This window comes from Dasypus novemcinctus, chromosome 2 (assembly GCF_030445035.2).
Source record: "Dasypus novemcinctus isolate mDasNov1 chromosome 2, mDasNov1.1.hap2, whole genome shotgun sequence".
Classification (NCBI taxonomy): domain Eukaryota; kingdom Metazoa; phylum Chordata; class Mammalia; order Cingulata; family Dasypodidae; genus Dasypus; species Dasypus novemcinctus.
The window spans coordinates 38,466,902-38,479,884 of NC_080674.1; the positions used below are offsets into that span (position 1 = coordinate 38,466,902).

Here is a 12,983-nt window from a genome sequence, read left to right on the forward strand (position 1 = left end):
GACAGTTTTTCTCTTTCAGTACCTTAAATACATCATAACACTTTCTTCTCGCCTTCATGGTTTGTGATGAGGTAGGCACTTAATCTTACTGAGTTTCCCTTCTATATGATGCTTTGCTTTTTCTCTTGCTGCTTTTATCTCTGGTATTTGACATTCTGAATAGTAAGTGTGTTGGCATAGATTTATTCAGATTTAATCTGTTTGGGGTCTTTGTCCTTTTTAGATATTGATATTTATGTCCTTCATAAGGGTTGGGAAGTTTTCAGTCATTAGTTCCTCAAATATTCTTTCTGCCCTTTTTCCATTCTCTTCTTCTGGGACACTGATAATGCAAATGTTTGTGTGTTTTGCATTATCATTCAATTCCTAGAGGCTCTGTTCCATGTTTTCCATTCTTTTCTCTTTCTGTTCTCCTGTCTTTTCCAGTTCAGATGTTCTGCTTTGAAATCTCTAATTCTGTCTTCCAGCAATTCAAATCTGCTGTTATGTGCCTCTAATGTGTTCTTAATTTCACCCATCATGTCTTCTATTTTCATAAGGTCTGTTACTTTTCTTTTCAAGCTTTCAATTTGTTCTTTATGATCTCTCAGTGTCTTCTTAACCTCTTGTATTTCTTTAGTTGTATTGTCTGTAAATTCTTTGAAGTGATTTAGGAGAGTTGTGTGATTATTACTGATAAATTGTATTAAATCCTCTATCTCTTCAGGATATTTGGTTTGTTCTTTTGGCTGGGCCCTCTCTTCCTGTTTTCTATTATGGCTCATAAGTTTTTGCTGATGTCTAGGCATCTGAGTAGTTGGTGAATTTACTTTGATGTCTGATTTCACTCTCTTGCATACTGGGTTTTTTTTTTTTTTCCTCCTAGAGCTCTTCTTTGATATTTGGTACAACTTATTCTCAGTCTTTAAAATTGCCTAGCTTAAGTTTTCAAAATTGGGCCAGGGTCTCAATAGTGGAGTGCAGGTTTTCTTCAAGGGGTAGGATACATTGAGCATGAAAAATTTTTTCCATGCAATTTCCAGATCAGCCAGTAGATGGTGCACATCAGTGCACCTTTCCAAGGAAGTGATTCAGTCTGGGCTTTCCTGTGTTCTGATCTCCAAATGAGAAATTCAAAGTGGGCTCTGCTGGCCGAATTCACTGAAGAAGATTATCCCCACCTCCCCTCCCTTTTCCCTTGAATCAGCTGACAGGTTTGAAGATGTTTGTTCCCCTCTCAGTTGGCTACAGTGAGCCAGGTGTTTTAACCCACCTCAGTATTTTGGGGGTGGTGGAGAGATGCCTTACACAGTTGTCACAGGGGCTTGGTAACTCTTATTTGTTGTTTTGGCTTCTTTGTCTCTCTGTCCCTTACCCTCCTGGGAATTGTGTAGTACTATTGGTCTGCTGAACCCCAAAGCACATCCTTTGGACAGCTTTGACTCTTTCTCTATCATTTTTGTGAGAGCATTCAGCTCTGCCTGTTAGTCCATCACCAACTTCCCCCTTTCTTTTTTTTCTTTTATATGTTACATTCAAAAAATATGAGGTCCCCATATACCCCCCAACCCCCCCACACACCACCCCCCCCCCCCCATCAACAAACTCTTCCATCATTGTGGCACATCCACTGCTCCTGGCGAATACATTCTGGAGAACCGCTGCAGCACATGGACAGTTGTCCACATTGTAGTCCACACTCTCCTCCAGTCAACCCAGTGGGCCATGACAGGACACTCAACATCCAGCATCCATCCCTGCAGCACCACCTAGGACAACTCCAAATCCTGAAAATGCCCTCACACCATATCTCTTCTTCCCTCTCTCGACCATCAGCAGCTACCATAGCCACCCTCTCCATATCACTACTACAATTTCTTCCCTTACTAATTATAATAGTTCCCCAGCAGAACACCAGTAAGTCCATTCTAATTCATACTCCATTCCTCCATCTTGTGGACCTGGGATGGCTATGTCCAATCTCCCTCTACATCAAGAGGGGGTTTAATTCCGCATGGATGATGGATGCAATTCTCTTGCTTGCAGCTGTAGGCACTCTTGGCTCCCTGGTGTGGTGGTTGACCCTCTTCACCTCCCTGCCAGCTAACTTCCCCTTTATTATCATTTAATATCTGTGGAATCTGGAGTGATGTCCTCTCTTCCCTTCCTATCACTGGTAACTTGTATTCTCTCCTTTTCTTGGTCAATTTAGCAGGATTTTGATCTTCTCAAAGAATTCAACTTTTGATTTTGTTTATTTTCACTATTGGATTTCCATTTTCTAACTACTTGATTTCTACTTTTAATTTGCTCTTCTTTTTCAGCTTCTTAAAATAGCAGCTTACATCATCGCTTTTATATATTTTTTTCTTCTCTAATATAAAAGTTTATTTAAAGCTATACATTTCCATATTATCATTGCTTAGGTGGCATTCCCCAAATTACACTATGCTGTATTTTCATTTTCACTCACTAAATATATTTTCTTATTTTTCTAGTAATTTTATCTTTGGCCCATGGATTAAGAAGTTTTTTGCTTAATGTCCAAATATTTTATGATTTTCCAGATATATTTTTACTATTGATTTTCAATTTAATTCCATTGTGGTCAGAGAATTAACCTGTTATGATTTCAACCCTTTTAAATTTATTGAGAATTACTTTCACCTAAAATGTTGTCTGGCTTGTTGAATGTTCCATGTGTAAGTAAAAATAATTTATATTGTTGCACGTAGTTTTTTATATTTTATCAGTTTGGTTGATAGGTTTTTCAAGTCTTCTATGCCCTTAATGATTTTTTAAATCTATTTCTTCTGTCAATTAGTTTGAGTAAAATGTTAAAATCTCTAACTATATTTTATACTTTTACTTTTAATTATAATTATATGTAATTATAATTTTCCTTTATTTCTGCTGATTTTTGCTTCTGTTATTAGGTGTATGGAAAAGTAAGATTATTATGTATTCCTGATGAATTGACTTTTAAAAATATTATGAAGTATCCCTCTTTAACTTTAGTAAAATTACTTTTTGAAGTCTACTGAATCAGAAATATTACTACTATGGCTTTCTTGTGATTGAAGTCTGCATGATATATATTTTTCCATAATTTTACTTTTAACTTGTTTGTTTCTCCATATGCAAGTTCATCTCCTGTAAACAACAGAGAGTTTAAGTGAGCTGTGACCTGGCTTTTTAAAATTTAATTTAATAATTTAGGCATTTAATTTGAGTGTTTCATTAGTTTCCATACAAGGAAATTATTGACGAGGTTGAGTTTAAATCTATCAAATGTTATTTATTTTATAACTAGCCCATATTTCTTTCCTTTCCTAAATTGTTTATTTCAATTTTTTTTTAGTTTTTCATAATTTCTCTTATCAGCTTTGTAGCTATAGTGATTAGTTTTAATCCTTCAGTGGTTGTTTTAAGAACTAAATATGTAATATAAACTTATTAATATTTACTTTGAATTGATACTATATGCCACATTAAATATACTGTAAGAGGTTCACAACAATATACATCTACTTATTCTCCTCCTGTTCACTGTGCAATAGTGGACATATATTTTACCTCTGCAAATGTCATAACCCCCAACACACTTTTTATGAAAGGTATGTTTTAGTCAACTGCCTTTACAAAACATGGGAGACAAGAAAAATATATTTCATATTAGCTCATAAATTTTCCATTTCCTGTGATCTCCCTTATATTGCATAGATCAGACTTTCCATCTGGTGTCATTTTCTTTCAGCCTGAGGAATTTATTAACGTACTTGCAGTTCAAATCTGCTGGTATGAAATTTCCTCAGACTTTGTTTTTTGTTGTCATTGTTTCTGGCAAATTAATTATTTAAATTTAATCAGTACTTTTAAAACCTCTCAATTAATCAGTAAAAGTTGCCTTATTTTAATAGGCTTAAACATTGGTTACTACTTAAACAAGATTCTAGAAAGTAAAAAAAAATCAATCACATAATATTTCATAATAATTTACAAGTATATGCCATCCACTTCTAATGTACATATACCAAATTCAAGGCACAAAATAGGTTGCTTTACAAAAAAAATACTTTAAAATGTCATTTGCTGTTCTACAATAAGAATAAAACTATCAAAAGAATCTTCACACCTTTCCACATGTACTCCGTAGAATAAGATTTTTCCCCCTTACTATTCATAGTTGGTATGAAAATGGGGGCTTTTCTAGGTAGAAGTTCCTATTTTTAGAAACTGTTTCTTTGCAGAGCTGCTATGTATTTTACATAAAGAGTTCATACAAAAATGAAACAGCAACTTCCTGAGGAAAGGGTGCTTTCTCTATGCAACAAAATTCATAAGTAGAAAATGTGTTGTGTTTGGGGATAACTAGGTTTCCGGACTGATAGAAACTTAACAAAATTTTCAAAGATAAAATCAAGCTAATACTTTAGTTATTATTACTTTAAAAAAGAGACTTGCTCACCTTTACTCTAACATTCAAACCTAAAATATCTTCAAGTTGATGGAGATTTCAAAATTACTTTTTAAAAGCAGCAAACATACAAACACCATGAAAAAGTCAAACAGGCTTTGCCAAACTAAATCTTAGAAAACATAAAAAAATATAGCAAGCATGTCAAATGGGTAAAGTTTAATTCTAAGAATTACTACTCTCCATGGGAACTAAGAAAAGTCACACAAAGAAGGACATTGTGCTTATCTGTAGACTTTCTGCTCATTAAAAAAGTTACTGGTAGTCTGAAGATACCATACAAGTATGTCTGACTGGTTTCAGGGTTCTGTCTGCAAAGACCTTGGGGGCAGTAACCTAACCTCATGTTGATTGATCTCATTTTGCAAATACTCCAGCCAGTTAAATTATGTTTTTTTAAAAGCTGATTTTTTTTTTTAAAGTCAACATGGGTTCAGAATCCAGAGAATGTCAGTAATGTTGATGTGCACTGGATCGAAAGATTTCCATTATCTTAATAAATGACACAAATGACATCGTACAAAAAGATTCTTGATTCCATTTTTGCTTCATTATTTCTGGTGGCATATTCTCTTTGAGCAATAAAGAGGTGCACGTACTTGTCCGCTCCTAGGAACCAATGCATGAACACAACTACTTCCAAAGGGAAGATGCTCTTCATGAAGGCCCACAGTGTACTTGAGCCAGGGGTGCAGATCATGCGCTGGTGGGTGAAGACGACTTTCACAGCCTGCTTCATACACTAATTGGGCTTCAGGGGGTGGGCCCTGATTTGCCCTCTGAACATGGAAGTGTCAACAAGGTAAGGGCAAACTAATGTTAATTACATCCTTTTCAGCAGCCTTTAGCTCAAGGCCCAAGAATTCATGAGAGCCCACAAGTCCAAATTTACTGGAACAGTAATCCTCAGCTCCAACAATACTGAAAAATCCAGGAATTTGCAACTGTCACAATATGACCATGATTGATCTCCAGCATCGTAGGAAGAAAAGTCTTTGTGATCTTGAAATATGTGTGACAATTGACCGTCATGGTTCTTGCAATGAGTTCATCAAGACATTCCAGAAGGCAATACCCAGAGACTATGCCGGCATTATTGAGTGAGCCCTTCCCCACCTCCTTGCAGCCAGCCGGCAGGTAGACATTCTCCCTCTTCCCCACATCACAAAAGTAGGTAAAATCCTGCAAGTTACAGTGGGGCAGAATTTCTTCCTCACCATTCCCAGCTCCCTTTGCTGCTCGTGCCCCCCATTGTGAGGTGTCTGGGCCTCCACTGTTGGACCCAGCGGTCGGGAGAGCCCAGGCCACCATGGCCATCCTCCTCCAGATGTCCAGTCCTTGATCGTCCCTGGCTCCTCCTCAGAATTTGTTAATGCCTTTATTTTCCCTTTATTGTTGACAGGTTATTTTTGCTACATATGAAATTCTGATGGAATTTTTTCAATGCTTGAAAGATATTCTATTTTCACCAGATTCACATTGTTTTTTTAAGCAATCAGTAGTCATTTGTTTCATAGCTGTCCTATATATAAAGCCTTTTTCCATCTGTTTTCAAGATTTTCTCTTAATCTCCATCTTTATGTAATTTGGCTGTGATGTACCTTTCTTTGAAACTTTCTTTGTGTTTATTCTGTTCAGTTTTGTTTAGTTTCTTGATACTTTCAGCATATTCATAAAATATTTGACATATTTAGCACAATGATGTGTCATGTATTTTTCTGCTTAAATCTTTCTTTCTTCTCCTTTTGGGCTTTCAATTACACATATGCTGGGCTATTTGATCTTGTTCCACAGATTACTGAAGTGAAAGCTCTGTTTATATATATATTTTTTCAGACATTTTACTCTTTGTGCTTTAGTTTAGATAGTTTCTATTGCCCTTTCTTCAAGTTCATTTGTCTTTTCTTCTGCACTCTCTAGTCTGCTGTTAAGTCCTTCATGCCATCAATTTTACATTTCAGATGTTAAATTTCCATGTTGTTTTATAAATAACTTCAACTTCACTATTGGTCTTCCCCATTTGTTTATATTATCTATATTTTCCTTTACATTCTTAAAATTAATTATAATAGCTATTTATTGTCTTTGTCTACTAACTCCAACATTTGTGTCATCTCTGAGTTTGTTTGTTTTAACTGTTTTTCTCCTAATTATGGGTCATATTTTCCTGTTCTTTGATTGTGTGTTTGACATTATATATACTATATTGTTAAGAGTCTGAAATTTATTGTCCTCTTTAAAGATTAAGTTTTGTTCTGCCAAGAGGCCAATTTATTGGATGATCAGCTTTATCCTTCCTTGGCTTCTTTCAAGGATTTTTTACCCTTTACACTCTGGTTAAAGGAGATTTATTCTTAAAACCATTCCTTCTGATTTCTCACCTGAATGCTCTGAGTATAAAGTGTGGTTTCTCCACTGTCTAATTGGAACTCCAGTGACTCTTAGTAAAATGCAAAATCCAGAATCCCCAATCAACTCCCAATCCTCCTATGCACTACAGTACTGTATTTGATCGAAGACTCAAGGCAATCTCTGTGCCAGTTTCTGAGGTCCTTCTCTGCAGAGCCTCCTCTCCTCTATTATCCTATATCACAAATTTCTGGCTGCATGTACAGCTCCAAATTCCACTCTGTTTCCTCTACCAGGCAAAACCTTTGCAATCTTTTTTGTCCACTCCTTAAGCCACAGTTAGGAGTGTTTTCCTGGGAAGAAAGATGGGGTGAATGTGGTACTAACCTCATTTGTTTCCCTTCTTTCCAGGATAACAGCCCTTGACCATACGAAAATTTACATATTTTCCAGTTGAATAGTTTTTTTTTACACTGGGAAGGATATAAGATATTCCTTATTCATCATCATGGTTAAAAATGGAAGGAAAACAATGAAAGCATTTCCTATGTTCATAGTTCCTTTGTGATCATTTCAAAAGTGCAGGGGAACTGAAGCCAGCCCAGGAGAAAAAGAACAACAAATTATGTAACACATAATTCTGTATTAGTCAGCCAAAGGAGTGCAGATACAAAATACCAGAAATCTGTTGGCTTTTATAAAGGGCATTTATTTGAGGTAGAAGCTTACAGCAGTTATCTACCAGACCATAAAGCATGAGTTACTTCACTCACCAAAGTCTATTGCCATGTGTTGGAGCAATAGCTGTTGATGTCTGCCAAGAGTTCAGGCTTGTGTTCTTCTTTTCCCGGGGCTCCATTTCTCTCTGGGCTTGATGGCTGTGCTCTCTCCACAAGGTCAGCTGTAGACTATCAGGTGAATAACTGTCTCTCTCCCTGGTGCTTCTGCCATGTCTAAGGAGCCGTCCCTATTCCTCTGTGTTCTTACCTGTGTGTTCACTTCCTGGGCTTCAGCTCAAAAACTTCCAACTCTGTCCTTTGCCATAACTTTTCTCTGTGAGACCCCATCCACCAAGGGACAGAGACTCAACAACACCCTACTCATGTGGCCCAATCAAAGTGCTAATCATAATTTAATCAATTAAAAGTGATACCCTGACAGACCAGTTTACAAACATAATCCAATAACTATTTTGGGATTCATAAACAATGCCTAATTGCTACATCATATAAGTGATAAAATGAGCAATACATGTTAAAACCCCTGTTGATATTCACTGACTCATGTCACAAGAATCATTGACAGACCATTTGACAGGCATTGTTGTTCTAGATTCTGAGTTTGCGATAATGAAAACAATCCTTGTACTCAGATACTACAGATTCTATGTTTGCATCACAGCCCAGAGGAGTTGAGAAGAGAGGTAAAACAGTAAGGTTTGTAAAGGAGAATTTTAGGGGAAAATATCTGACTTGAATTCAAAGATATACTTTGAATCAACTGGTCATTAATAATGGAATCAGGAATTAGCATGGCATATTACTAATTATGATGGAATGTGATGAGAGCCAGAGATTCACTAAGAATAGAACAAGATTATTCAGTGTTCGGGAGGTAGGAAATTAGAAACCATTGCAGTTCTGTAAGGTGGGGAAATAGCATGATAAAGGAATATTAGTCTGCCAGAAATATCCACAAATACAGGTTGGATTATTGTCTAATTATGGAACACTGAGAATATAATAATTCTATTACCTTGATATGCCTGTTATAGAACAAATTTAAGTACATGTCAATAGTGGAGTGGGTAAATTATAAAAACATAAATTCAGAGACAAAGATGTCCAAAGTAGCCGAACACTCTCTGATATGACCAACGAACTCTATATAAACACAGTTTGTAACTGGGGGAGAAATTACAGGCCATCAAGGATACAATATCATATCCTGGGAATAGAAGGAAAGAAAGATTTCATCAAGAGTAGAAGTGTAGAAGAAGGAGAGGGAGATTATGGATAGATGGCAGAGTATGGAGTTCCAGGACTCAATCCTTCCACCAGAACAACTATTAAACAGGAAGAAACTGTCTGAAACAACTATTTTGAAAGTCTGGAGGCAAGAAGAACACTGTACAGCATCAAGGGAGAAGTGGGAGGGAAAGGCTGATAAATTAAGCTGAAGAAGAGTAAATTGCTCTCTCTGGGAGGTGGGCTACTAGTATCCATGCCACATTCTTGCAGCAGGCAACCATGGGGACAATCCCCTTGCTAGCTTGCTGGTGGAGAAAGGGAGATAAGAACCCCAAGAACAGGGGTGGGCATGGCCTATCACTAATCATGGCTTTCAATTAAGGACTTTAGATCACTGGTGGCAGGGCTCTGAGGGTGGCCATTGTTTTAACCAACCCAGGACAAAAGTATTAGTGGCCATTGTATCATCCTACAGCAGACAGGAGTCATGCCAGAGGAGATTTAAGAATGCTGTGCATCTACATGGCTGCTGAGATGTTTAGTTGAAGATCTGCATATGCTGAGCAAGCCAAGAGAGCTCATCTTTGGGGAGTCATGGAAGGGACTTTTGGTGCCCTTCCTGATTTCCTCCCCAGGGCACTTTGGAGCAGGTCTGCACCCCCTTGATAATTCCCTGGTCCTGTTTCAGCTGGGAAAGACTAAATTGGGAAAGTCCTTTCTGGTGTGCACCTCCTCCCAGAATTTTTCCTCCAAGCAAAAGCTTCAGACAATGAAAGGAGTGGAAGAAACTGTAGAGGCAGAAAATCTGGGACAAAAGCTTCTCAGCTACCAACACCTGGGAGAGGGAGGTCTGTCTCCTGGGAAGCAGGGGGCAATCAAACTCCTGTATACAGTGGAACTCCAAAACAACTAAGCATAAGCCTAGGACAAGACTGAGGCCGATAAAGCCAAGGAAATCCTTGCACACAGCATTTGCCTCAGCCATACCTTCCTTAGAGGAGGACTGAAGCTTATGAAAATCTCTGTTTTATCTCCAGGGGACTACAAAATCAAGAAGTAGACATCTCAGTGAATAAATCAGGCTTAATATTTTAAGCTATTAAAATGTACAGTGTGCAACAAAAGAGTACAAGACAAACAGCAAGTTAAATGGTGACCGATTCAATGCAAGAGGATAAAAATCCAGAAAACAGCCATGAAGAAGACCAGACTGTGGACATACTGAAAAAAGCATTAAGAAAACAAAAATCTTCAAAATGCTCAAGGAGATGAAGGAAATACAGAGAAAGAACTAAAGGATATCAGAAAAACACTGAATGAGCAATATGAGAATCTTAGTAAAGTGATATAAATTTTCCAAAGAAACCAAACAGAACTACTGGAGTCAAAGAACACCCAGTAACTGAAGTGAAATATTCTCAGAAGCATATCAAGAGCAGATGGGATCTGACAGGAAAATCAGTGAACTCAAAGATAAGACTCTTAGAATGAGTCATATTGAGGAGCAGAAAGAAAAGAGAAGTATAAAGAGTGAAAATTGCTAAGGTACCATCAAATGTACAAAAGTATGCATTATGGGAGTCCCAAAATGAGAAAAAAGAAAGGGGCAAGAGGAATATTAAAAATAATAATAACAGAGACCATCCTATCTTAGCAAAAGATGTGAATATGCATATTCAAGAGGCCCAAGGAACACCAAACAGGATAAACATGAAGAAAAATATCTGTCATATATTGATCACACTATGGAATGCAAAGGACTAGGAGAGGGTTCTGAAAACTGTAATAGAAAAGCAATGTGTTATGCACAAGGAAGTCCCAATTAGATTGTGCACTGATTTCTCATCAGAAACCATGAAGGCAAGAAGGAAGTAGGTTGAAATACTAAAAGTGCCAAAAGAAAACAACTGCCAACCAAGAATTTTATATCTGACAGGGGTTTCTTTTAAAAATGAGGGAGAGATGAAGATATTTTCAAATAAACAAAAGCTGAAAGATTTCATCACCATAAGATCCCTGTAGCAGTTTGTCATTGTTCATGAATTCCAAAAATAAATATTGAGTTATGTTTTTAAACTGCTCTGATCCTCTGGGCATGATTAAAGTATGATTAGGGCTTTGATTGGGCCACGTCAGTAGGATGTTGAGTCCCCACCCCCTTGGTGGGTAGAGACTCACAGAGAAACCACACCTCGGAGAAGGGTGGTTGAAGTTTGGAGCTGGAGTCTAGGAAGGAAACACATGGGAGAAAGGGGAGCAGCTTAGCCTGGAGAGAATCCCCAACGTCTTAGGGAGCCTGATAGTCTAAGCTGACCTTGTGGAGAGAAAAGAGGAGCTAAGTCTGGAGAGAAAGGAGCCCCAGGAGAGAGATGACATTTATTCTAGCCTACAGCTGATATTGGAAGAAGCTGGGACAACAGAGGTTTAAGAGGAAAAGGAAGGCTGAATGTTGGCAGGCATCTTGCTCCAACACATGGCAATAGACTTCGGTGAGGGAAGTACCTTATGCTTTATGGCTTGGTAATTGCTAAGCTTCTATCCCAAATAAATACCCTTTATAAAATCCAACAGATTTCTGGTATTTTGCATCAGCACCCCTTTCGCTGACTAATACGATCCTCCTTACAAGCAATGCTAAAAGGGAGTTCTTCAGCCTGAAAGGAAAGGGCACTAGGCAGTGGTTCAAAGTGGCTTAAAGAAATAAAGACTTGTGGTAAAGGTAACCATTAGAATAATTACAAATGCCATTATTGTTGTAATGTATTCTTTGGTATATGACTTCATTTAATTCCCACAGGAGCAAAAATGCAAAAAATCATGATAAATACATGGTTTTAAACATAAAAGGACAAAGATATAAGTGGGAACAAGTACAACAAAAGGTGGGGGGGGGCAGGGTTATAGGAAAATCATATGTATATTATTATTGAAGTTAAGTTGGTAACAAACCAAATATGATTGTTACAATTTAGAATGTTATATTTTAACCCCATGGTAAGCACAAGGAAAATAAATGAAAAATAAATGGGTAGAAAAGAGAAAGTACTCAATATGGTACAAAACAAAAAATCAAATAAATATAAAAGCAGGCATTCATGGAAGAATTGAGGGACACGAATGATATGAGGCATACAAAAGCTAAATAGGAAAATGGCAGAAAAAAATCCTGCATTATCAGTAGTAACTTTAATGTGAATGGATTAACTCTCCAGTCAAAAGGAAGAGATTAGCAGAATGGATAAAAAGCATGACCAAACTATATGCTGCCTGCAAATGATTGACCTTAAATTCAAAGATACATTTTTGAAAGTGAAAGGCTAGAAAAACATATACCATGCAAGTAGCAACCAAAAGAGAGCAAGGTAGCTATACAAATATCAGATAAACTAGAATTTAAGTCAAAAGTGTTATGAGGGGAAAATATGGTCATTATATACTGATAAAGGGGACAATTCAACAGAAAAAAATTAATATATATACGCACCTAACAGCAGAGTCCCAAAATATATAAAGAAAATACCAACACATTCGAAGGGAGAAATTGATGGTTCTACCCTATTAGTAGGAGACTTTAATATACTATTTTCAATAATGTAAAGAATATCTAGCCAGAAGACCAATAAGGAAATACAAGACTTGAATGATACTCTAACCCAACTGTACCTAACTGATATACATAGAACACATTACCTAACAAAAACATAATATACACTACTCTCAAGGGCACATGATTCATTCTCCTAGACAGACTGTATGTCAGGCCACAAAATAAGTTGCAATAAATTCAAATATTGAAATCATACAATGTATATTCTCCAGCCATAACAGAATGAAGCTAGAAATCAATAACAGAAGGAGGAATGGGAAATTCATAAATATGTGGAAATTAAACAATATACTATTAAACAACCAATGGGTTAAAGAGAAAATCATAAGTGAAATAATAAGATTATCTTGAGGAGAATGAAAATGAAAATATAACATACCAAAACTTACACAATGCAGGTAAAGAGGGAAATTTAAATCCATAAATGCTTACATTAAAAAAGAAGAAAGACATAAAATTAGAGACCTTACCTCAAACTGGAAGAACTGGAAAAAGAAGAGCAAACTAAATCCAAAGCAAGAAGGAGGAAGGAAATAAGAACATTAAAGTGGAGATAAATGAAGTAGAAAATAATAGAGAAAATCAACGAAGCAAAAGTTGG

The 12,983-nt window shown here is 36.8% G+C and overlaps 1 pseudogene; it reads right to left on the bottom strand.

The window, feature by feature from the left end:
- Positions 1-4,949: 4,949 nt before the first annotated feature.
- LOC101411260 (retinol dehydrogenase 10 pseudogene) lies at positions 4,950-5,773 on the bottom strand (annotated as a pseudogene).
- Between the last annotated feature and the right edge of the window lie 7,210 nt (positions 5,774-12,983).